Genomic DNA, 24,918 nt, shown 5'->3' on the forward strand with positions numbered 1-24,918 from the left:
AGTGCTGCAGGCCCACTATTAGCCTTTAATTTACAAGCTGGGTACATATAGTTCTACTTTACTAGGGACTTGCAAGTAAATTATATATGTCAATTGGCTATAAGCCACTTTCACCATGTTTAAGGGAGAGAGCAGAAGCACTTTAACACTGCCTAGCCGTGGTGCGCATTGGAACTGATGTTGGTTCAAACTTACTAAATAATAATAAAAAGCAAGCAAACATCCAGAATAATAATGAAAAGCAAGCAAACATCCAGAAGAACCCAGAGCATATGGATAACATACAGTCTGCTAGAATCATATGGACGGGTACTTGTGAAAGCTTTTAGCCTCTGTGTCGGTAAGCAGGGGAGGTTCTAAGCATGTGGGGGATGGGATGTTTCCCAATTTTAAAATTGTAAGAGATGAAGCACCCTACTGCGTGTGGGGCACAAAGTCAGCAGTAGACCTCGGAATAGGTAAGACACCAAGGGACCCCAGACGAACTCAAAATTCTTGAAGTCATCTAGGAAAATGTTTGTCATTCTCTCCATTGTGAGAGCTTGCCACAAGAGGGCATACCAATGTGTTATTGCTTTGGTTACTTTTTTCTTCCAAGCCTCGGCTAATGCCCTTTTGGCTGCACCCTTCATAGCTACCCAATGGCTCTATCACTACGAGTTTGTCGTTGAAGGGTGTCATTTTGTAGGCCCAAAAGTGCACACTCCACAGTATTTGGAATCGAATATCCTAATATGTCTTTGATTTGGTCAAGTATCTCAGTCCAAGAAGGACGATTTGTCAGACAGTCCCACCAGATTCGGCGTAAATCCCCCAGTAATCCACACCCCTTCCAGCACAGATTGGTAGTGTTGGGAAATACTTTTTTCAGCTTAGTAGTATATAAATACCAGTCAAAGGGTATTTTGTAGTTTGCTTCCCTCAGACCTATTGAGTGATTACTTTTCGGAATATCGCTCCATAATTTGCGCCATTTCACTTCAAAGATGTCTTCCCCAAGTATATGTTCCTAGGCTGTGACGTATCGCAGATTTGAGGCAGTGAGTGTGGAGAGCAATAGGGAGAATAACAAGGAGATGTTTCCCCTAGTGGTTCCCACTCATCTAACACATTGCTCGATGGGGGTCAAGTCTCATGTGGCAGCTAATCTGACTTCAGGATGTAGTGCCCAGTGTCTCAGTTGTGTATAATGGTAATGCTCTGTGTCCTGAAGATTGAAGTTCCTTTGACAATGATCGAAAGCCAAGATATCCTAGTTATGGAAAAGATCGGATACTCTCCTACAGGTGACTAAGGGTCCTGGTAAAAGAGCCGGGCGAAATGCCAGATTATAGTGTAGCGGCATATAAGGAGAAGGGAAGGTAGTCCACCCTGCTGTCTTTATCACCTCATCCCAAACTTTAAGGGTCATTCTGGTGGGGGTGCTGAGGAATGTGTTATGTGACCGATCTGCCTTTGGCTTCCATAGGAAATCCCAAATAACTCTCCACACTATCTCCCTGTCCCTATATAACCAGTACTTATCCGATTTGCCTAGCAACCATTCTGAAGTAACTCACAATAGTGCTGCTTGGTAATAGAGTTTGGAAGTCTGGAAAGGCCAGATTGCCTAAATCTTTTAGAAGTCGAAGCAGCTTAAATGGTAAGCAGGCCCTGCAGGTCTTCCAGATAAAGCGTGAAATTAGACTGCGCAAAGTAGGTACAAATTCCCAGTCTACTTCTAAGGGGAGTTCTTGGAAAAGGTATAGAACTCTGGAAAGGATTGACATCTTTATGGCATGTATCTGCCCAACCCAGGAAAGATACATAGGAGTCCATTGTTTGAGATCTGCCTTTAGTTCTAGTAGAAGCAGTGGGAAATTGGCCAGAAAGAGGTCAGCTAACCTGGGGGGTAATTTTAATGCCAAGGTAGGTGATATCTTTGTTTTGCCCAAAGGTTGGGTGATGTGGGTGCCAAAGTGTCAATTTCCACTGTAGGCAGTGTTAGATTAAGAAGAATTTTTTAGTCAAGTTAATTCTGAAGCCTGTCACTTCTTCAAAGTACCGTAATTCCTCCTGGAGTGCTACCAGTGAGGGCAGGGGTCCAGTGAGCATTAAGCAAATAAAGAAATCTTATGCTCCACGGAGCCAAAGATGATCCCCTTGATACTGGGCATTGACCTTTTCAAGCCACTAGGGGTTTGATACTGAGTGCAAATAAGAGTGAGGATAAGGGGAAACCTTGTTGTGCCCCCGTCCAGTTGGAAGGGTCTTGAGAACCCACACCATTCACCAAAGCCCTAGGCAGAGTTGTTGCACAGTTGGCCAGGTTCCTTGAAATGATTCAGTCACAGAAGCCATAGCATTTAGAAGTGTGGAATAGGAATAGCCAGTCTACCTGATCAATTGCCCTCTAGGTACTGCAGGTTTTTTTTGGAAGTGGGCTTCTACACCAAGTGAAGTACATTCCTCAAATAATCTTGTGTCTGTCTTCCCTTTTTAAAGCCTGGTTGATCAGAGTAGATCAAATCCGGATCAAGTCATGCAGTCTGGCGGCCAGAATCTTTGAATAAAGTTTGGTATCTAGGTTTAGCTTTGCAATGGGTCTGTATAAGCTGCAATAGTGAGTATCTTTCCCCGGATTCGGAATAATCAAAATCAGTGCTTTACTTCAGCTCCTGACTCAGCTATTTGGTTAAACAGGAATGTCAGGTGGGGGACCAGGTCAGAACTGAAGGTTTTATATAACTGGTCTGTTAGGCCATCAGGCCCCATTAATTTATGGAGTTTCAAGCCTGCTATCACTAATTGGACTTCCTCTTCACTAATAGGTTCACCCATTACCTAATTCTGTGTATGAGTCACCCACGGAAGATCTACGTCTTCCAAGTTGTCAATCTGGGTATGAGTGTTGGTTTGTTCTGCTGTACACAGCCTCCTATAAAATTTGCCGAATATATTCTTCTGCGTGTTTAAAGTGGTAAGGTCACCCTATGTTCAGTAGGCCTGGGCAGAGTTTGCAGAGTTCTGCTGCACAGAGCTCCACAAAGTGGTAAAACAAACTCTGCCAGGCTACGTGGAGTTCCCCGAGCGGCGGAGTTTAGGTAAGTCATGCTATTCGCGCTGATTTTCAGTGCCACAGGTTTCTCCCATGCTGTAAAATCAACTTGAATGGCAACAGGAGGAGTGCCAATAGGCGATATCTTCTTTCTGCCGTTTGACTAGATTTTCTACTCAAGCGGCAGCTTCCTCAATGTGAGCAGTAGTTTTCTCAACATGAGCGGTAGCGACCTGCCGTGACCGCCCACGCTCTGAAATCTCGCTTGTGATCATCAACTTAGCGATTTCGCTCCCTCGCCAACTTAAAGTTGGCGAGCCACGCAAGAGAAAAATTCTGCTCCGCCTCACTTCGCAGAGTTTTTTCGGTACTCCACACGGAGGACAGAGCACGGAGTGGGGAAAACTCTGTGAACTCAGCCAGCAGAGTGGAATTCTTCACCCACCCCTAATGTTCACCTAATATCCCCAATATACTCCTGCTCTTGTTTGACCCCTAGTTGCTGCTCTAGCTGGGGTACGACCTTATTGCCCTGTTCATAATACATGCATTTAAGATACAGAAGAATGATTTTTGCCCTGTTGATGTAAATAGCATTAAGTTTCCCTCACAAGGCTGTAACTTTCGATGTAGGACTAGCATTGGGTGTTCCTGGTGTGCCTGTTCAAGTGCATGCAATTTTGATTTAAGAGCCAAACGGTCCTTTGTCCTCTGTCTGTTGGGTGCTGTAGTCAAGGAGACACATTTCACTCTAAGTAACACATTGAACACACCCCAATTAGTAGAGAGAGTAGTATCCATAGAGTTGTTTAGTTGAAAATACTCCCTAATGTCTATCCTGAGTATGTCTCGTAAGAGGCGATCTCTGATGGAGCTAGGAAAGAACCAATGGCGGTGCCCTGGAGGGGCATCCCCAGTCCAGCGTGGTCAACACCGGGACATGATCAGAAATAGTAATTGGGTGAATTGCCGCAGCCTGCAAATCTTGGATTAGAGATTGGCTAACAAAGATATAATCCCACGTGGAATAGGTAAGGTGCCAGTGTGAGAAAAATGTATATTCACAAGAAATTGGGGTGGAGGGTTCTCCAGGGGTCTATGAGCCCTAGTGTGTGTATTGCTTGTCACAACACAATGGGAAAGCTTTCTGTATTTGATCTGCGGGGCTGGGTGCTGTCAATGCCAGTATTCCGTGTGAGGTTAAAATCACCCATCAAAAAGATCTCTCCCTCAGCAAAACCTCCCAGCAAAGATAAGAGGGAAAGTACAAATGAAGCCTGATTAGTGTTGGGGGCGTGAATAGAGGCAAAGGTGGTTAATCTACCTTGTATTTGGCCCTTCACCATTATAGTCCTCCCATCCTTGTCTGTTTTATACCTTTGGGCTGAAATTTCAGCAACCAGTGGAATATAATCGCCACATCATTGTGTTTTGTGGAGGCTGGGGATTTGTACAACACTGGATGTGTTTTATGTCTCAATCTGTGATCCTCATCATGTTTAAGGTGCATCTCTTGTAGCACCACTATAGCCTTAGAACCCGCCATAGCGGGCTCTACCGGCTATTAAAGGCTCACTCCCGCGTTAAAGGCCCGAGCCGAAGGCGAAGACCTTTCACAAGGGAGAGAGCCTTTAATAGCTGGTAGAGCCCACTACGGCGGGTTCTAAGGCTATTAGAACATTCTGCCATTAGAGGGCACAATGTTCTCATAAATAAAACAAAGGTTTCACGGAACCGGAGGGGATTAAAATCCCCTCAGGCTCCGTGAGGCTTTGTTCACAGCTGTAGCTGTGAACAAAGAAGATTGGAATGTTGGCGCTCCGGGCTTTTACCGGCCAGTAAAAGCCCGGAGCACTCCATTGTCTCCAATGGAGCGCAAACATTCCAGTGTTCTAATATAGCCTTAGAACCCGCCGTAGCGGGCTCAACCGGCTATTAAAGGCCCACTCCTGCATTCGGCTCGGGCCTTTAACAAGGGAGAGGGCCTTTAATAGCCAGTAGAGCCCGCTACGGCAGGTTCTAAGTCTATTTGAACATTCTGCCATTAGAGGGCAGAATGTTCTCATAAATAAAACAAAGGCTTCACCGAACCGGAGGGGGTTAAAATCCCCTCAGGCTCCGTGAGGCTTTGTTAACAGCTGTTGCTGTGAACAAAGAAGATTGGAATGTTGGCCCTCTGGGCTTCTACCGGCCAGTAAAAGCCCGGAGCACTCCATTGTCTCCAATGGATCGCAAACATTCCAATGTTCTAATACATCACAGTGTTGATCAAGTGAATATTTCCATATTTCCATTTGTGCGGTTTAGATGGGGAATTCAAACCTTTAAGTAAGTGTGGTGATTACCATGGCCTGGGTGATACAGCATGCCTCTTCATTTCATACACAAGGTATTCACTCAGTGCACCCCCTCCTTCTGTCTCATCTAACTTGGTTAATCCCCCTTCCCTTCCCTCCCGCTCTGGAGTCTGTTGTAGTCAGTACCTCCCCTGGTCACCAGTAAAACCTGCCCTACATGCATCCAGGACCCAAAAATACAGAACCCGAAGGACAAACTAAGGGGACAACCAGTTTCAAATTTGATATATAGTGTAGATGAGTCTGCATCCTGACAGGTGACTAGGTCTATAACCACTAATGCATCGTCCATGAAGCACATTCAGTTAAGGTAAAGCATAGTCAATAAACATTAACAAACAAAGGCAAGAGAGTATAAGAAAAAAGGAGAAGTTGTCATGAAAAGAGACATGTATCTTGTCTGATGTTTCGCTTCCTCTCCGCAGACCCCCGGCCGAAGGGTCATCCTCACTGTCATACAGGTGCCATGCTACCTCACTGACAACAGTACGTCACTGTCCACATTCTAAAGATGGTTTATCTCAAGACATAGGTTATCAAGATGGAATGTCCGGCAATAGTGAGTCAACATTTCTTGTGTTGGCAGCTTTGGGAGAGCAAAGGTTTGTGTTTTGGGAGTCATTGGTGCTATCTCTTGAGGCCTCTGGGCTGTCTCCACCCTTCCAGTCACTCGGGGCAGGAATGTCTAAGTGAGTCAGGGCCTTTCAGAGATCTGTTACATGGCACAGTTTATTCTAAAAGTCAAAAGCAAGGCAAAATGGATATGTCCAACAATAGTTGATGTGCTTCCACCTCAGTCTATCACTGGAAGGAATTGTTGATGTCAGGCTAGCGTACAAGTAGCCCCCTGGGAGGAGACCATTTCTGTTTTTTGTGGTGCCTGAAAGGTAGCTTCTTTGATCTTAAAAGAGTGGAGTTTCACCATTCACCACTCGTGGATGTTTCCGTTCATGCATTCTGTCCAATTTAACCTTTAGCTGTGTATCCTCGAGTAGTTCTGCAAATAGGCCTGTTACGAACGCCTCTAGATCTAGGCCTTCGATTCCTTCTTCTAGATCATGGATCCATTGTTGCACCCTGACCTGTTCTCCAGATCTTCTTTTTCAGGAGGGTTGCCTGGGGCTGCGTCATAGATATTGTGTTAAATCTTCCATCTGACCTGTACGTTTTTCTAGCTCGAGGAATTTGGCATCTAGGTCCACCACTCTGGTTCTAACTGAGTCTATGTCTTGTTGCAACACAGTGAGCTTGACATTAAGGTCATACTTTAGAGTTTCCAGGGACTAGGCCAGGTCTGATTTAATCTCTTCACAGAGCTCCTTTTTAAAATCCCTTAGGGATGTGAGTAGGTCCTCTTTGGGGAGGGACATGGCTGTATTCTTAGGCATCTGAGGTGACAAATCCTGCACCTCCCCAGGTGTAAAATAGTTGGAAACCCTATTGAGTTGTTTTTTTGGAGGCTTAGTGATGGTAGCACCAATCAATAGATATAAACTAGCAGGTCAAACAGTGACACTGACAATGCCCTTGTCATGCACTTTCAGTCTTTCACTGAGTCTTACGTGGAGGCAGGGAGATCATGAAAATTCAGGACTGAGCTTCCACGATCATTTGCAGTCACAGTATCAGGTAACTTTTCAAAGTGTGAATGTTACTTCCCAGGTTCAGACTACACCACAATAGCTTCAGGAAGGGGAGCGGCATTTGCTTCTCTGTGAGTCTATAAGGCGGTAATGCATCTTGTCTAAGGTCTCCCCCTGCATTCTCTCTGTGGGGCTGGACACTCCCTCCATGTGCAGCCTGCACTGTATTGCTTGTGCCTGCTTCCCCCATCACCACACACGGCCTCCAACTCTGTACCGTGTGCATTGCTAATCTCTGATTGACCAGTACCCAGTGAAAGGCCCCAAATCGCCGTCCCCATGCCCGGAGAAAGGATGCACCAGAGTGTGCCATAGTGCCTTTGCTGCTTTCAGAGGTAAATCCTTGCTATGGTGTAGCTTAGTTATCGTCGCCAGGTTGTGTAGAAAGCAAGGAGCAGGGACAAGGAATAGGCCATCAGTTATGGGGTGCTTTTCATCTGCTCCCTCCGCCATCTTAGAGTCAGGCTGCAAGTGATTGCGAAGCACGAGATGGGGAGATCTCCCACTGAGCAGGCGGGCAGGTTGTGGTGCTTGCTGTAATTTATTGATAGCCCTACCTGGTGGAGGCAGTGGCGAGGAGCCAAAAGTCCTCACAATTAGAGGACGCCTACCCTTCATTTCATCGCAGCGCCATCTTGAAGTGAGGTATTTGGCCCATGCGGCTGTAATCGGGGGAAGCTATCCTTCTTAGTCCTCTGTCGCTGATGGGGGGAGCGCTGACTTTCAGGCAACCTAGCCCCCCTTTGATACAGAAGCTCAGGAGACCACACAAGAACTGCGCCGCCCTGGGCAATCAGTCACTGGAGTCAACGCAGGCCTGAACGAAGGCTCCTGGCTTTGCGCCGCCTCACTCACTAGAGTGAGATTGCTGAGAGTCTCCCACTCCCTTCGACACCAGTCCAGTCGCTCCCACAGTTGGTGGTGGCTCAAGATGATGCATGGTGTGGGAGGCCGTGGCAGGTCATGGTGCCAAGCTGCACAGTCAACCATTACCCTGCTTTCTCATCTTTGCTGATATGGTCAGCATTCACTGCAATCCTTCACATCTGGGCCATAAAAATAGCTTCAAGGTGTGCTTGCATTGTTCTACAGGGTATGCGCCAGTGCTGAAGTAGGGGACAGGGGGCTGTAGATAGCATCTCCTTAACTTTTCACCGGCATGCAGTGGAGCCTCAGTGGATCACGTCCACTCAGCCCTCCTCCTACTTTTTTCTGGATTTTTGCTTGTTGGCTATAGGACTCTGTGCACTTTACCACTGCTAATCAGGTTTGATTGGCATATACCTGTTTGGCATATTTGATTTACATGTAAGTCCCTTGTAGAGTGGTATACCATATACCCTGGGCCTGTAAATTAAAGGCTACCAGCGGGGCTGCAGCACTTATTGTGCAACCCACTTAAGTAGCACTTTAAATCATGTTCCAGGCCTGCCATTGCTGCCTGAAGGCAGTGTCCCACTGCCATGTCGACCTGACATTTAAACCCCCTGCCAAGCACTAGACCTCCCTTTTATTTCATATAAGTCACGTCTAAGGTAGGCCCTTGGTAGCCTATAGGGCAGGGTGCTGTGTAATTAAAAAGCAGAACACATATTTTTAAGTTTTACATGTCCTGGAGTGAAAAACTCCAAAATGCGTTTTTGACTACTGTGAGGCCTACCCCTCCCATAGGATAACTCTGGGGATTCGTCATTACATTTAATAAGCTGTAATTCCTAAGCAAGAGGAGGTAGCTATGTCATATTTGGTATAAACTTATAATGATAAACTCTCGGTAATGGTAAAGTCAAATTTATTGTTACAAGTGTTCAAAATGCTACTTTTAGAAATTTGGCATTTTGCTATGCTTAGCCATTTGTGCCTGCAGCCTGCCTTAGGTCACATGACTGGGTGTATCTGACAACTGAGACTTTGTGAATTCACCCCAGACAGTCACACAATTGTGGGATTAGCAGAGCCTGAATGGCCTTTCAACTGGTAGGATGTGGAGGGCATACTTGAGCACAGCCCTACTTGCACCTGAATAGGCTGTGCTCTGCCACCACACAATAGGATTAACAACTCTGTATTGTCAGTGCAGCCAGCTAGGAGCCAGAGCAGGGGAGGCAGGAAAACTCCTGGAACTTCAAAGAACCCTTCTGGAAACTTCTTCCATGTTCTAGGACCAAGGCACCAGGTTATAAATATAGGGATCACAGACCCACTCTTCAGTTCACTACTGGACCTGCAGAAGGACTCTCAGAGGACTTCCTGTTGCTGTGACTGCTGCTGTATCTGGAAGGGCTTCTTTGCTGCCTGGATCCTGCCTCGAACCCTGATGCTGCTGAGCCCTGCATCTTCACCTGTACCCAGGACTTCCAGAAGTGACATCAAGGGGTACTTTGCTTACCTCCTGTTCAAAGCCACTGGGACACAACAGGCTCCCACCATCTGGAGCCCGCACCTGGACCCAGCCTGAGAGAGGCCCGAACACCCAGCCACTCCTAAACCCTTGGTAGTGGTGCTAAATGTGTATAGATGGCCAATTTCTAAAATGGGAGGACTTAGACAAAATTTAGCCAAAAAGTGCTTTGAGACCCAGCAGTAGAATGGGACCAACTTGCTTGCCTATCCGCCCGAGGTGCATCGCCGGTCAGATTGACTTTGCGGCTTCTACCGCCACATTCTTCTCTGCAGCAGCAAATCCTTTTCAGCAGTCCTTCACAAAAAGGGTATTCAACCATGTGGAACTGTCTTCATCTACAGCCTTCTGCATTGTCTTGCTGGAGATTTTTGACTTTCATCTTGACGACCAAGTCCGAAGATAAAAATCCCCACTCAGGTTTCTTCCACGACTATCCAACGATGATGCTCCCTCCTCAGACACTCCTGCAGCCTTGCACTGTTGAACTTCTTCCTTCTCAGAGACTTTTTCTTGAAAATGTTTTTAAGACCGATGATAAGCACTGACTGGGCCCAATCCACTGTGTGTATCCGAACAGCTCTTCATTGCGGTTGGCTTTACTTTCCACTTTGCCCCGGTCTAGAGCAACCATATTTACTGGCGTTCTTTAAACACTCCAACACCTGGCGTTTGGGATAGCACGGATTCTGGACCCTGACCAATGCTCGGACCTCCCGCTTGACATTAATAGTCAGAGGTTTGGAGTCATATAGGCTACACAATGCTCTTCTGATGTGTTTTGGATAGTATTATTGGTCCGGGTGACACAGTGGCCCCGTGGATGGTATAAAATTGAGATACAGAGTCTTATGGGTGACTCCATTATTATTCATGGGAGAAATCCTTCTGTTGCCTCAATCTGATGAGGCCAGAATTAACATAGACAGAAACATATCAAATGCTTCGGAATGAGTCTCTGAGTTGGAGTATTGTAGAATAGGTGTGAGAAAACGGGGCTGATTGCAGGAGCCCCCTACCTTTTTGCCCACATTTTCCACTTTGGGCTGGTGTTTTCCTGAGTCTGATGGTGCCCTGGGTACTGGTAACCAGTCCCAGGGCCTATGCTCTGTGTAAAATCAATATGCAAATTAGGCTAATTCGACTTTGGAATTAAAAGTAGTTCCAAAGTCTTAAACTACCTTATTTTTACATATAAGTCTCCCCTAAGGTGTGCCCTATGTGTTTCTAGGGCTGGGTGCCATGTAACTATAAGCAGGGACCTTATAAAAGTAGTTTTATAAGCCCTGGTGAAGTAAAAACAGCCAAATTCGTTTTTCCCTCATTGTAGTGAATGGCCTTTATAGGCTAGAATGGGGAGACTTTATTTTAATTTTTAAAGTCCCCTTAAATGACAGATACTAAGAGTATGGTATCAAAATAATTGTTATAATAAATCCCACAACTCCCAGTTGTTGGATTTAATATAACTTGTTCAGGTAAAGAGTTTTAAACTTTACCTGAAAAGTTGCCAATTTCAGCCCTGCATTGTTTTTGCTGCAGTGCTCTGATTGGCCAGCCTTTGGCAGCAGGCTGCCTTGATGAGGTGTGAAGTGGCCTGGCTTCACACCAAGAGATGTGCCTGTGGGAGGTAATTTCCCCTCAGCAGATGGTGAGACAGGAAGGGGAGGGCTGCCAAATTGGTCTTCAAAGACAGAGAAGGATATTTGGAGCAACCCAGCAACACCCCCACATCCTGCAACCCCAGACAACTAGGTGCCCCCTTGATTAGATTAGGAGAGGGGTGTGTTTATGATTTTTAGCCACACCAGTGGGTGGACTCAGCCAGATGTAACCTCCAAAAAGAATTTTCAGCCATGATGGATTTTTGAAGAATGTTGCCTCCTGGGACTGATTTTTGCCACACTTCCCAGGAAGTGGTCATCACAGGGGGAAGAACCCTGCGCCTGATTGGAGAATCAGGACCCCCTTGTTTTTCACCCAGGAGCAAGGATAAAACTGGCAGACCTGCACCCACACCTCAGTTCCCTACCACATCCCTACTAGGAAGAACTACAGAAGAAGAAGGACTGCCCTGCTGGACCCCTGGCCTGCACCTGGACCCTGCACTCTGAAGGACTGCACCAGCTGCACACTTGGGCTTCACCACAAGAAGGACTTTGCCTAGCTTCAACTGGTTCAAGGAGGGACTCCCTGTTTGCTGCAGGTGAAAAATTGCTAACCAGAGTCCCCTGCACCAACTCCTGAGGAATCCAACCAGCTGACCACTGTCCAGTGGTCAAAAAGGAGTTTGCACCAGGTGCATTCTGGGAGTTGTATTCCACACCCCCAAGGATCATCTGAGAGCTTCTGGACCCTTGGGGTGAGCTGTGGACCCCAAAAGAACCTTAAAAGAACATCTGGGAGAAGACCCAGAAGTTTGGAGAACTTTTGAAAAAAAGATCCATAGAGGGAGCGACCCGCCGTGGCAACTCTAGCCAGCTTGCATCAACCGTGACCTGGCCTGATTTGCGGGTTCGTCCCGGTGAATAAAATCTCCAAAAAAGAGACTAAGTCCGAACGTACAAAGTTGACCGGGACCTCCCAGACAGCGTATCCCAGGAGGGCTACAAGGACGTCGGATCAAGATCCAGGTTTACCCCGGTCGAAGGATTTTCACCTCGAAACAACTACTAATTCTGAAGGTAAAAATCTCCACCGAGGATTCCCGCAACGCGTATCCGGAGAAGGGTGCCAGGAGGTCGGATTGGACTGGCAGGTTCGTCCCGCTGAAGAAAATCTTCAGAAAAACGACTACGTGTGAAGATAAACTTTTGACCGAGGCCTCCTGCAGCCTGTAGCCGAGTCGGGTTTCATCGCGGTCTGCCTTAAACTTTGACTTTGCCCCGGTTGAGGTGCAACCAGATGACCCGATTGGCGCTTTTTGTTTCTAGGTGCTAAAAAAACAATAATTCTTTAAAAATTCATGTCTCCAGTTCCCCTTATCCGATTTTATTCGTTTTTGTGTCATTTTAAAGATAAAAATATAGTCTATTTTCATGAATTGGTTTTGGATTTTTAAACTGTTTCCTATGTTTTATTTAATTACTGTTTTGTGATATTTGAATGCTTTGTCACTCTGTCTCCTAAGTTAAGCCTTGTCGCTCGTTGCCAAGCTACCAAGGGTTGAGCTGGGTTTAATTTACTGAGACCTAACTGGACCTAAGTGAAGGTTAGTGGCCTATTGCTAAGTGTAGGCACTTACCTGCCCTTACCAATAACTCATTTTACAACAATACGCTTAACTAGATTATTATATAGCCTTTTGGCCCTGTTTTTCCCATGTGCGACAGACTACCTTCAGGTGGAATATGCAGCGAAAAGATTGATTACAACCACCTACATATTGGGAGTAACAAGGATTTGGAAACACTATGAGATGTTTTGGATTTTTAAGCATTTTTGCATAATTTCTCTTGATCCTTTGTTGTTGGACCAAAATTACTGTTTCTGTACATATAAATATATAACTAATGCTTCAAAACTAATGAGCCTCCGGTGACAAATTATTGTGTCATCTTTAATATACAAATGTTGTTTATTCATCCCATCTTTCTCCGCCTTTTATTGTTTTGCCAGATGTCCGCAATTAGCGCTTTTTATTTTTAAGCGCGATTTTTCTCCTTATACTTTACAAATTCATAACTCTGTTTCTACTAATTGGATTCTAATGGTTTTGGTGTTAAATCATTTATTAAAATGGGCTCTATTGTCCTAAATTGGCTTGGAATTTTTGTGCTGTGTTTTCACTGTATTGCTATTTGTGCGCTGTATAAATACTCAACACATTGCCTCTATGTTTGGTCTTAGCATTTTGTGCCAACCTACCCAGGGTTAAGCACAGGTTAAATTAATGATTCTTTGTGGTTCACCTTGCAAGGGATTGTGGCAGAGTCAAAGAACAACACAATTTCTCGCAGTCCTCAGTTTGAGATTCTGTGGTACAGAGGCCTAAAAACATGAAAGGTGGAATAATTACACTAATACAGTTGCTCTTAGTAGTTTTTCACTGCTCTAGTACCTCCTGAATCAGAATAATTGATCTTGTTCAAGGCACGTTCCAGGGAGGACCAACCACTTTCTGACACTTGTCCTAAGTATCTCAGCTGTTTACTTTTAGCCCTACATGCCCTCTCACATGCTTCTTTCCTTTTCTCATTTTTGGAGCTCTCTGTCTTTGCCGGGTGAACACCAACTTTTTACCTTCTGAGGTTGAAACCATTTGTGTTGGCATTAGGCCTCAGAGCACGTTCTCCCTGCTAAACAGTGGTGAAGTGCTTGTGCACTCTCCCTAAAACATGGTATAACAGGCTTATACCTATTGGTACATTTACTTTACATAGGTGTTCCTAGTAAGTGGTGCTACAGGTACTCAGGGCCTGTAAATTAAATGCAGCTAGTGGCCAGCAGAATTCATTGTGCCACCTACTGAAACACATCAAGGAACTTCTCAAGATCCTTGGTTCCCTAAATTCCCTGTTCCTCCACTCTATCGTTTTTTGCACTCTAGCGGGATCAAGCAGTCCATATTTTATATCCCACTTTTAAAGTCTGACCCCGGAACTTCCTGCATTTCACAGATGCTTCCACTGAGATAACGAATTAATGATTTTGATAAAGATACAGGCCATAGAGTGTTTTCGCCAGCATGATGCTTTGCCAGGCCTGCTGGTGAGGCATAACATCTGCAATAATGGGCCTTGTGTAATCTTGTTTCTGGGAGTAGCTATTGATTATTCTTTGAGACATCTAGAATTCCAGGGGTGGGGAGAATTTATATTTCAACATGTCTTGAAGCAACGTCAGTAGAAAAAGTGTCCAACTGGTTCTCCACCACAACTATCTGCTGCATACATTGAAATGTAGCCAACTCTGCTCATTGACTTCTTGTCTGGAGTCATCTCCCTGGTACTGTCCTGCAAGGGCTCAGTTGCCTATCTTATGCCATAGGGCAGTCAGAGACTGCCTAGATGAATTTCGTTTTATGCCCATGTTACTCGACTGTGCTTGGCTGGACTTTAAAAGACTATTAATAGATCAACTTTACATATCCTAATTAGTCAGTGGCTGAATGGTGTATTATAAATGCACCCACGGGCCAGATTAACTAACATTATGTGTCATGCTTGCACCACTTTTGTGGCGCAACCATGATGCAAAATACTAGTAGATATTTACAAAGCCACGCAAGGGGCGATTTGTGCCACCTCGCGTGGCTGTGTAAAAAAATGTAACCCAATGCAGTGGCTTGCTCTTCATTGCGTTGCATTTAATTCTGGGAGCTTTCCATGGGTGTAACATGGGCATTCCCATGCATCCACACATGAATTTCATGCAATCCCGGATTTACAAAGATGTGTAAACCTGGGATTGCTTGAAATCACCATGCCTCCTAGAGGATGGCGTAACAAGGAGAAAAATATTTTTTTTTCTCCTCGTTATTCTCTCTTTCTGTGTGTGATGCACACATAGAAAAAGGAAAATGCCTTGAGTGATTGTTTTTTTTTTGCAGGAAGGTGTCCATTCCTACACAAATATTCTCCTTGCAATGCAAGGCAGGTTGGTAAAGGGTACCTGCATTGTCGCTAAGCTGCCTGAAGTGTGCCAGCACTATGAGAAAGCGGAAGTGTGCAATATCTTAGTAAATATGCCACATTTCTGCTCTCTCCCTTTCACGCTTTCTGTGTGAATGGTTAGTAAATCCGTCTCTTAATTAATAAGCAAGGTATGTTTTCTTTTTTCAAAAAGTGGAAAGTAGGACAGTTTCAGGAATTTTGTGACTGAAGTCTTGGAGAGTATGTGATGTCATCAGTTGTGCATCAAATTAAAAAGAAGTGCATGTACCGTCAATATTTACTCCTACTTGTATTTTTATCTAAGAACTCAATATAACCACAAATGTTCACAAAATATCCTTTATATACTCTTGAATTCAATTCTGCTGATAGAATTGAAAAGGCGTTCCCTTGCAGCTTAAAGGCACATTGCCTCAAAATAGTTTTTGAGTCCCACATGGTTCTGACATTGCCAGCTGAAATCAACATATTCTTTTCTGTGGAAATGTAATGTGTTAGTAATGTTTATATCAATGGGCTTGAGGCAAGAATGATGTTGCTTTGAATCAAATTCTGAAATTGCAGCTCTCAGGCAGAGGATTACAGAGAATCCTCAAGAGGTTTGAGCAAGTGTTTGTATAAACCTAAAGCTTGTGATGTTAGTTAAACCTATTCAGAAAGTTGTCTTGCTGCGTTGTGTTGCGTGAAGTAATGATGAATGTGGCCCTGAGTGTGCATCACAGGAACTCTACAACACTCTAAACCTGGTGCAAAAAGATATATTGGATTGCTACTCAAGGAAATAGAAAACATACAATTTGGGTATTTGTACTATTAGAATAAACGCCGTGATCAGTAATAACAATGCAATGGAGAATTTTTAAAAATATTTTTGACAAATCTTAATGTACTAATTGTGGACCTGCCTTCTGTTTTAGAAGAGTTGGCATTAAGGATTAAAATAAATTTCATAAATGCAGCCTTGTTTCCAAAGCAGAAATGAATGTACTCATCTTTAAAACACTGATTCTTTTAGGCAATATAGAAAGGTTCCGCCCTCAATACCTACATAATAGCCACACTTGTTTCAATTCCATTTCTTAGCACATATCATAAAGTTGCATTTACCCTTAAAAAAATGCCCATTACTCAAAGTATTATGTGCAATTCAATGTCAACGTCCATATATGGACAGGTAATTTTCTCTTATATAAGGCTATGCATAATTACAGAAATCTAATTAAGTGAGTGCTTTATTGTGAGAAAGTCATCCCTTAAGCCCTGTTCACCTCAATTTCTCCTGACTGATACTGGTGGTACCTGACTCTGACTGTGCCCTGGGCTCTGCTAACCAGGCCAGGGCCAGTACTCTGATTAAAAAGGTATATGATACTTAGTTATAATGCCAATTGGCAAAGACAGACCCCTGTAAGTCCCTAGTATATAATAAGGCAAGGGGGATTCAAACTACCTATAAGTCCCTAATATATAATAGGGCAAGGAGCTTTAGAGGCCCAGTAGATTTCCTGCACCAGAATGTGCACTGTTGTATTGTCTACTGTCATTTTTAAAGCCAGCCCTGCTTTGCAGACTGCCTTTAAAAGTAAAATATATGAAATTCGACTTAGGAATTCTATATGCTCTGGTGAGGGAAAAACTGCCCAATTTGTTTTTTCCCATTGTAGATACCTAGCCTCATAAGCTAACATTAGAATACTTTATTTATGTTTAAATATTGCCAGGAAGGGCTTACAAATATCATTCAATGACTCTAAAGACTGGCAATGATAAATCTGACAACTTACCACTGTTGAATTTATCATAACTATTGCAGGACATAATTTATAGTAGAATTTCTTTTCTGTCAGCCAAAATTGAGCCTTCTAGCAGCCTCTCCTGATTGGTCAGCCTTAACATGCTTAGCAAAGTTGCTTTGATGAGGTGATGAGTAGAATGCATAGTTATCTACTGGGGGGAGCTCTGCAGCTGAAGAGCACAGGCCTGAAAGGGGGATGGGTACATAAAACTGGGCTTCAAAGAGAACAGGAGAGGTCTACCCCCTCTCTCTGTACCCCCCAGCCAGATGGCAGACCAAGGAATGGCATTTGCAGATGGCCTGAAGCAGGAGTGTTAATGGAAATGAGCCACACCAGCAGGATGGTTTAGCCAGGTCTTATTCTGCTGGAGAGAAATCCTCAATCTTGGATTTTTGAAGTACAGTTCTTTGTGGGACAAGAATATGCCACACTTTAGAGGAAGCTGCCATGCTTTTGAGTGGCACCCTGCATTTTATTGGACTTGGCCCCCTCCTACCTTTTCCCCAGACCATTGAAAATATATGTGATACATAGCAACTCAGATCTGCTGCCTGAATCTACAAGGAGTAGGACTGCCCTACTAGAACCCTAGTCTGCACCCCAAAGGACTGCTCTCTAAATGACTGCTCCTGCTGCACACTGGGGACTAGAGCCCTGAGGACTTTGCCTTGCTTCCAACAGGATTAAGGAGTGGACTCCTTGAGAGTAACAGGTTAACAGAGCTTCCCTGCACTATCACCATCAAGAGGTTTCTAGCTTGGAGTGTATCCAGTGGACTTTTGAGGATTTGGCCAGGTACATTGTGGGAATTATCATTGCAAACTTCCAAGGACCATCTCAGTGCTTCTAGACCATTGGATGTGTGTTTGGGACACTTTGAACCCTCAATGGAGAACTTCAGGGAGAAGTTCCAGAAGTTTGGAGAAGTTAAGAGTGACTTTTGTAAAAAGCTCCATAAGCTGACTGACCCGTCAATGAGAGTCAAGCCGCCACTGACCAACCGCGACCCGACCTGAGCTGACTGGGAGCTCCCGCTGAGCTAAGTCAACGGTGTCGCATTAGATTCAAGCCTGACAAGGAGTGAAAAGGCTCCAGAAAAACAACTAAGTCTGAAGGTAAAACTTTGACTGAGATCTCTCACTCAGTGTTTCCACTCAGGGCTCCATCGCTGTCGGCCTCAAATTGTGACTTAGTCCCGGTCTAGCACGACCAGATGTTCCCGGCTCTGCGTTAATGGCTTTTAATCACTGGAAAGCACGATTCTTGATTCAGTCTTTGCAAATTCATATCTCCAGTTTTCTATATTTGATTTTTGCCATTTTGAAGACATTTAAAGAGAAAATAATTTCCTGTTCTTATAAATTGCTGTGAAATGTTTATTGTGTGTTGTGCTTATTTACTGTATTGGTGTATGTGAATCCTTTACATCCCTGTCTCCTAAGTTAAGCCTGCCTGCTCACAGCCAGCTACCAGGGGTTGAGACAGGGGTAATGTACTGAGAACTTGAATGGACCTTTTGTTGGGGTGGTGGCTTTACTGCTAGTGGTAGGTGCATGCTTATCTCTACTAGTAACTCAGCCTCTAACATTTACTTTGTGAAGTTTTACAAGATAGTTTGACACATTGTCTTTAAATTCATATTTGCATGGTAAAACTCATACTCACAGTCATATTAGAACTGCTGGCTACCAAGGTTGCAGCAATGCATGTCAGGGAGATCCCTGTAGTTAACTGCTATTCCTTTTTAATGTAAAACATTTTTTTCTTTAATTTTCAGATTGTTGCAAGTTCAGCTTGACAGCTGATCAAGAAGACACAATGTTTAATTCCTGACAGAGGTAAGGAGTTGTGCTCATTTCCATCCTCGATGTTGCTGTTCTCATTGCTTCCGGAAGGTTGTGTTTGCGGTATTTGTTTGTGACATTGAGAATGTTGTGCATTCCAAGTTACACTGCTTTCACAAAGTCGTGTCTAATTGCCGCGATATCCCCTGAATGTTTACAATTCTTTGGTTCCTAGAAGTGCAAAGAAGTTTTAGATCAGGGCTGTTGTATTTATCGGGTTTAACTAATATATTTTTCATATGCAAACTAAAAAGTAACACATTCTTTAAGAATGCCACTGCTTATTTACAAAATGTACATTAATGACATCATTAGTTTTGACTGTTCTACAAAAAGGTGCATCTGTTGTTTGGAATGTGAGAGCACAGATATTTTGAGACAGATAGATTCTGCTGTTAGCTTTGTACAAATAGGCAGAAACTATCAGCTAAAAACATTTCAGAAGTATTGGTTTCTGTGGGTTACAATTATGGACCAATGAGAAGGTGTAATTACGGTTGGCTAAGAATTTAGGACCAGGTATATCAATGAATTCTGCAGTTGCTAAAGGACCAATTCACACTATCAGGCCATTTGTGGTAGAAAAAAGGCCTTCTGGTATGTAACAAAACCAAATTGTACTTCTGTAACATGTTACTGAATCGCAAAGTTGCGGCTAAATATGGAATCGGTATTTTGTTGGAGCTTGTTTAGGGCATCCTTTACAAATACTGAATCGGAACGGTATCAAAATCTGGTCACTGAACATTCTTTTTTTATTGACTGCACAAATGTGGTGGTAACCCATTCGGCACCCCTTCCCCTTGTGAATGTTGACAGACACATGTTTCAAGAACAGCCAATTGTGGTATTCTGACCCTTAAAGGCCACCATCCAGTGATCACTGTGAGTTAATGTGGGTCTCAATTTGCGACATATCTCATTAATATTCACGAGCTAGGTCAAAATGCGACCCACTACTGTTCCCTAATGAAAACTGACCTATTAGTATATAGGCGGGTTCACAAAATACCGCACTGGATGCAGAAATAATGGTTGCAAACTCGCAACTGGAGTTTAGTACAGCTGTGCCGTAGTACATGAGTGATGTGTATCAGACCTAGGTGACAGGGTAAAAAATGTTGTCAAGAAGGGCAATCTATGTGTCTGAATATATTTGGTGGTGTCTTTACACTTGATTAGGAGTCACAACATTTCATTCTTTGGATGTAATTTGACTGAAAACCATAAGAAGAGTAACCACAGGAGTAGTGAAGGGTACATTAATTTAATTGACGTGTCTGATGACATGAAAGGAAGAGATATTCATTCTCATGGGTAACAAGAGGTGGGAAAATCAGACTGTAAGTGTGAATTTAATTGATAGCTTCCAAGGTTGTAAGAAGCAGATAACGGCAGGCACTAGGATCTCAAGGAGAGGACAGCTGCCAACCCAACCAATGGCAGACTGAGTATTACACAAATGCTAGCTAACTATAACATTTGCTGAACCCAAGCACATGCATGTGGCACAGTTACTGACCAGAGATTGCATGGTTAACACTTCGTAGATGGTTTGAGTGAAGGTTCTCACAGCACACCAGTAACTCTGGTTGTAGATGGCTATGTACTCAGGAGAAGCTTTTTTTTAAAGTTGTCTCTAGAGGTTTATTGGTTAAATGCAACCACTTAGTTAAATCATGTCTCATCACCTTCCCCACTGACATCTATGTGTGAACAGTGACACAACTGCTGCCATTAGATGGTGAAAGAGTTGGTGTTTCTTTATTGGAGGCAATTAAAGGAGAGGTGTTAGGTTTGCAGTGAGGCTTCAGCCCACTTCCTGTTCTAGCTTTTGTGCATCTATTGAGGTCAAAGCAGTGCTTAATTTGTGCTTGTTGTTTCCGGTGCTGAGCACCAGCACTTATTTTTGAGGGCCGGCGCTTAGTCTTCTGCCTCAAGCATTTGCTGCGCGCAAATGACACGTTTGGGAAAGACAGGGGAAGAGAAAAACGAAATAGCGTCACAAAGAGAGAACGCAGAAAGCTGCAGGTATGAGCTGAAGGGGCAGGGAGTGGCTCTAAATGGATTGAAGAAGCCCAAGATGGCTTCAGGATTACACTGCCTCAGTATTCCGTGTTCGCATATTTAATTGCAGCAGCCACGTTTTTAAGAGGGGGGCTTTGGGCACCGGCACATTTTTATTTACAAATTAAGCACTGGGTCAAAGTTTTATCTTGCAGCAGCCTGCAGTGGATGGCAGTGAGGGGAGTGGCATGCAACACCTGCACGTGGCACCAGCAACAGAGATACCATCACAGCCTGGCCCTGGCAGCCATGGTTGTTTGAGTTCCACTCTGCATCACATCAGTACTGGGACATTGTTTTTTGGTTGGGTGTGGCTTGGCTCAGAAGTGGTGGTCGTTCTATGAAAAAGGCTGATTTTGGTGGCCCTGATAGTTGCCACTTTTCCAACTACCAAACTACCAAAAAAGTTTATAAATTCTCTTCTCCAGGGTCAGAATGGGACAGGTAATAGGCCAGGGCAACAAAAAAAGTGACCCTCATTAGTGAATCAGATAGATAAAAACGTGGCCCATGCTTGCGAATTGGGGCAGTTTTGAACTTGTAAGGACAGTCTGAAAAAGTGTTTTGCACGGCATGGAAAACTGCATGCATTTCAGCTTGCTGCAGGCAATGTTTGTTTTAATAAAAAGGATGCCAACAGTAAAAACTGGCCCTGCAGACCATACAAATGGCCCCCACACTGACCAGTCAGGCCAACCTGTCGAGGATTTTGTTTTATATCAGTATTTTTGTGTTGCTTTAATTTTATCTTTCAATTAAAAACAACAATTCTGCAATTAATATTGCATGTGCAGTATAATATTAATTCAATAATTGGCTGGTGAACTTTGTTCTAGTAGGGTTCAATTGGGTTCCACAAGTGCTTTTCTTGTTTTGTTTGTTGGGCTTACTGCGTGTTTACACATCTAATTTGGTTATAGAGCATCACTCTTGGTGGTCCATGCTATCCCAGGTGAACCATATTTATTTGGACCAGTATGATTGCTCCATAGGCCTGTCCGACCCTATTCTTCTCCCTTATCTTCTTTTAGGTTCTATAAGATGTAGGCCAAACAGTGCACCCAAACGCAATCAGTCTGCTACCTTTCATTAAAGTACAGTATTTCTTGCCTTTGCTTCTTTAATGTTGGCTTTTTGGCAGTTTGTGCGGTGGAAGGTAGTGTCTCTACGAAGTGCGGCATAAAGTGTTATCTTTACAAAGTGCAGAGGTGTTACCACCAAGTGGATGCAAGTCCTGGACGGGTTCATCTTCTAGACTCCATAACAACTGAACTTAACACCCTGGAGGTACCGTAAGGGACTGCAGAGGAGGGGAGGTGCTCGAAAGTGTGTCCTGGCCTGAGATCTAATCACATGGGTGCTTGTTTTTACCTCCCTCAGAGACCTAACCTGCAGCGGAGGCTCATCCGTTAGAGCAGAGGAGCGTTGCCCCCCCCCCCGCCAGCAGCGGCAGCTGCAAAACCTTTAACAAAAAAATGATAATAAACCATGGTTATTTTCGTTTCATTTGTTAAAGGGGTGGGGCCGCGGGGTGGCGAGCAGTGAGGGGAGTGCACTGTGCACTCCCCTCAGTGCGCATGTGTGTTTGGCTGGCCGTCTCGGGCCGTCCAAACACACATGCGCAGTATGGTCTCTCAGCCCAGCAACACAGTTGCCGGGCTGGAGAGAAACTGCACAGGCTCCCAGTCTGCCTGGCAGCGCCATGGCAGGGCGCTCCAAGGGCGCTCCCAGCCAATCCTAACGCTGCTCTGAGCAGCATCAGGAATGGCCGCAGGGCAGGATGGGAGCCTGTGTCTGCAGCCTGGAACAATGACGAGGGGAAGAGGAACGGCCCGGCGGCAACGGAGGAGGTAAGTTTTTATTTTTTATTAAATTTCACCCCCTCCCACACCCACGCGCCGCACCCGTCCTGCCCTTGTGAGCGAAGCGAGCCGCGACTGCTACCCTGATTGGCCTAAGAGTACTTCTTAGAGACACCTAATGCTTCAATCATTGTCTCCAAACTCACCAACATTTTGTGAAAGGTTGGGGGCCTCGTCCTCTTTTCTACTCGCGTGTGACTCACAAAGTATATGCCTGGATCGTGTTGCCTCCCACTAGCTACCTGTGTCCTCTTGTACTATTCCAGTTATGAGGTTTCCTGTGTTTCCCAGCTGCCCGTTGTCACAACAGTAAGGCTGTGCTAATAATGTGGAATTATCAAACTGGCCCACCCTGTGATGCTACTGCAGTTCTCCCAGGCTTCATGGGAGGAAGGTTCTTGTTGTACAAGATAAAGGCGTGTGTGTTCCTTCAGTGCTGGAGGGCCAGGGTAATGTATTTTGAAAAGAAGAGCTGTGTGACTATTAGAAGGCGCAGCGCAGAGAAGACGTGCAGGGGTTGAGTGAAGGAGCCGGGTGGCTGGTGGTGTGTGTGTGGGGGGGGGTGTATTCTTTATTTCTCATCTATCCGGGGGCCTCGTGTTTGCCGTGGATTAGTGGCTGGCTGGCTCCTTGAGTGCTGTCGCTCTCCTGTAATCCCTTCAAGGTACAGACTGTCCTTTGCTGCTGTTTATCCACAAAGGTCACACGGGGGTCACTTTGGCGGAAACGAAGCGAGACGTGACGCGGCTGATGGGGAGGTGATGAGGCGGGGCAGGAAAGGAGATGCCTCGCTTCCTTTCACCCTCGACATTGTGAACAGGTGCATCAGGTGTCTTTTGGAGAGGTTATCACCTGTGTGGCATTATAGCGCAGTTACTTATGCAGTGTCTGGGTTCGGCGCTACATTTGTAAAATAATGAGTGCCGGTGCCCAAAGCGCTGCTCAGACTCCGCGGCTGGCGCTATAAAATGTCAGCCACCAATATCAAAGGTGCGCAGCTCCGAATCTGCTTCAGGCCTTATTAATTCACTGCCAGGCACTCCCTGTCCTGTTATCTCACTCTTAAAAGTGTCGGCGTTCTCACTGGGTGATGATTTTTTTTGTATTTCTTTTCCTCTGTCGTTTAGTTTTGTTTGTTTTGCCCTCTGTTGGTCTCGGGAAATGTCTGATTTGGAGAATGAAGTGCTGGTCTCAAAAATAAGTGTTGGTGCTCCCCCACGGCAACCGGCTCAAATTAAGCACTGGCTGTTTCAAATGTAAATGACATACGATTTAACAACAGTTTCTCAATAGGTGGCGACCGGGGGACTTTCAGGATGTTGACATGGAGTTTCACTTAAGTGAGAGTGACGTCTAAACTCGCAAATGTACCTGCTGGTCGCCTTATACATCCCATCACTGAGTTAGGCTCCCACTCCAGAAATCTGACTCTAACCTGAATGCCATTGATGCCTTAGCTGTACATGTTCTCTGACTGATAGAAGCTTGCAGTAGTCCGCCTTGATAGGTCTTCGGATGTGGATTGAATTTGACACTTATCTCATCTCTTGTGAGGGTGGGATGTTTGCTTTACTTCTGCCATCGGGTACCAGTTCTCTGTGAAAGCCAAAGTTGCACTGATGCCGCCTGATTTGTTTGTGTCCTGTGATGGGGAAGCTTGCAATGCTCTACCTATACATGTCCTCTGAAGGAGGGATGCTTGCACTGCTTCTGCCGTATGTGTACCTGTTCTATACAGAAGGAGGGTTTCCACTGTAGAATGAAGCTGTTTCCACTGCTGTTTTATAAGAAATTGTAATAGCATAGCCTATGAGCAGGGCCTTTTCCACAATATTTGATGCAAGATGCCTGTAGTCCTAAGGAACTTCTTGTACCCAAAGCATCTATATTCGAGCACCAAAACATGTTGAAAAGAGAACCAAGGCCCATTTTCTACCTTCATATTTTAATCTTGTGGCAGGGAGACACCAGTAGAATACATTTTTAGCTCATCCGCACACACACATTTAATGTAGTCCTGAGAGTTTAACAAAGGGAGAACATACCTTTTGACATAAGGGACATAATCGCACGAAATCTAGGGAACACGTAACGTGGAGAGTAGAAAACAAGTGAACAGTAGTACTCTATTTGTTGTTTATCTACTTGTATATGTTTACACTGCTAGAATATACCATGATTCCATAAGACATAAGGCTCTTCCTTCCAGGTGTGTTGTGCTTCTTGTGTATTTATGTATGTTCACTGGGAGTGTACAATAATCTTTTACCTCCCCTTACCCTCTGTTTAAGATGTT

The 24,918-nt window shown here is 44.6% G+C and overlaps 1 protein-coding gene across 4 annotated transcripts in view; it reads left to right on the forward strand.

The window, feature by feature from the left end:
- Positions 1 to 24,918, forward strand: part of LRRC4C (leucine rich repeat containing 4C) — a 3,131,096-nt gene that overhangs the window by 1,166,172 nt on the left and 1,940,006 nt on the right. For all 4 annotated transcript variants that reach the window (XM_069221814.1, XM_069221813.1, XM_069221816.1 and 1 more), the window contains exon 5: positions 18,627 to 18,687. The gene's annotated coding sequence lies outside the window, so the exon portion shown is untranslated. The remainder of the gene's footprint in view (positions 1 to 18,626; positions 18,688 to 24,918) is intronic.

This window comes from Pleurodeles waltl, chromosome 3_1 (genome assembly GCF_031143425.1).
Source record: "Pleurodeles waltl isolate 20211129_DDA chromosome 3_1, aPleWal1.hap1.20221129, whole genome shotgun sequence".
In the NCBI taxonomy this organism is placed as follows: domain Eukaryota; kingdom Metazoa; phylum Chordata; class Amphibia; order Caudata; family Salamandridae; genus Pleurodeles; species Pleurodeles waltl.